At 57.4% G+C, this 971-nt stretch overlaps 1 protein-coding gene across 1 annotated transcript in view; it reads left to right on the top strand.

Annotated features, from left to right (window-relative positions):
• The first annotated feature begins 363 nt into the window (after positions 1 to 363).
• NPL (N-acetylneuraminate pyruvate lyase (dihydrodipicolinate synthase)) overlaps positions 364 to 971 on the top strand; it is a 34,182-nt gene continuing 33,574 nt past the window's right edge. Inside the window, exon 1 of the mRNA XM_012639967.1 lies at positions 364 to 409. The gene's annotated coding sequence lies outside the window, so the exon portion shown is untranslated. The remainder of the gene's footprint in view (positions 410 to 971) is intronic.

Genomic DNA, 971 nt, shown 5'->3' with positions numbered 1-971 from the left:
GGGTGGGGCGGGTAAGCCGCGCGCTGCCGGGCACCCAGCTGCAAGTTCGGATGCTGCAACCCTCGGAGAGCGGGGCGGGGCGCCCACTCCGTTCAGGTAACACCGGGAAGGGTAAACTCCAGGTACGCAAACGTCTTGCAGTTTCGAGCCGGCGGCTCTCGCGCGCCTTGGGGAGAAGCGCCGAACTACAATCCCCAGGTTCCCCGGGCGCGGCGGCACGTGGTCCCGGCCCCGCGGCCGCGGCGATAAAGAGCGCCCCCGGGGTGGCCGAGCCGAGCTGCGGCACTGCGCGGAGCGGCGGTCCGGTTGAGCGCGGCCCGCGACGCGACGCGCGGGCGTGGACCGACCGACGCTGACAGCCAGGCCACCTGGACATTCAGGCAGAGGGGCGCAGGGGCTTTGCCTCGGGGTGGGTGAGATGGTGACGACCCGGAGGTAACGGGGGAGGTAGATACGCTGGGAAATGGAGCTGCCGGAGGTGCGAATGCGACACCTTCCCGGCCTGGGGCTAGTGTCCGGACAGACGGTGTCAGATGGACCCACTCCCGTGGATTCTGTACCGACCTCATAGCCGCCGAGTCTCCAAAGACCGTTTTCTCAAAATGCTCAGAGTTAACTATTGAGCGGAAGGGAGCTTAACGATTGAATCTAACACACAACCCTTAATTTTAGCAGAAATTGGTTGTAATTCCTGCTTTTTGTTTTGTTTTTGTGTCTCTATTTCTATTTCCTCTTCTCCAAGTACTTCTCTGAAGTCATTCTCCTTGCCCAGAGCTACATTCTCTCCCTCCCTCCCTCTCCCTCTCCTTTTCCTTCCCCCTCCCACCCCCCACTTTTAAACTTTGTCCTTTTAAAAATAATTTGATGTAGACAGCTTTAATTCTTTGCACACATTGTTCTTATCTGTGGATGGAGGTATAAGATTTCAAAAGTAATACCCCTTCCCCAGTGTTTCAGTAATATTCTAAATT

This window comes from Propithecus coquereli, unplaced genomic scaffold (assembly GCF_000956105.1).
Source record: "Propithecus coquereli isolate 6110/MARCELLA unplaced genomic scaffold, Pcoq_1.0 Scaffold146, whole genome shotgun sequence".
In the NCBI taxonomy this organism is placed as follows: domain Eukaryota; kingdom Metazoa; phylum Chordata; class Mammalia; order Primates; family Indriidae; genus Propithecus; species Propithecus coquereli.
This window is presented reverse-complemented; position numbering and strand designations above follow the sequence as displayed.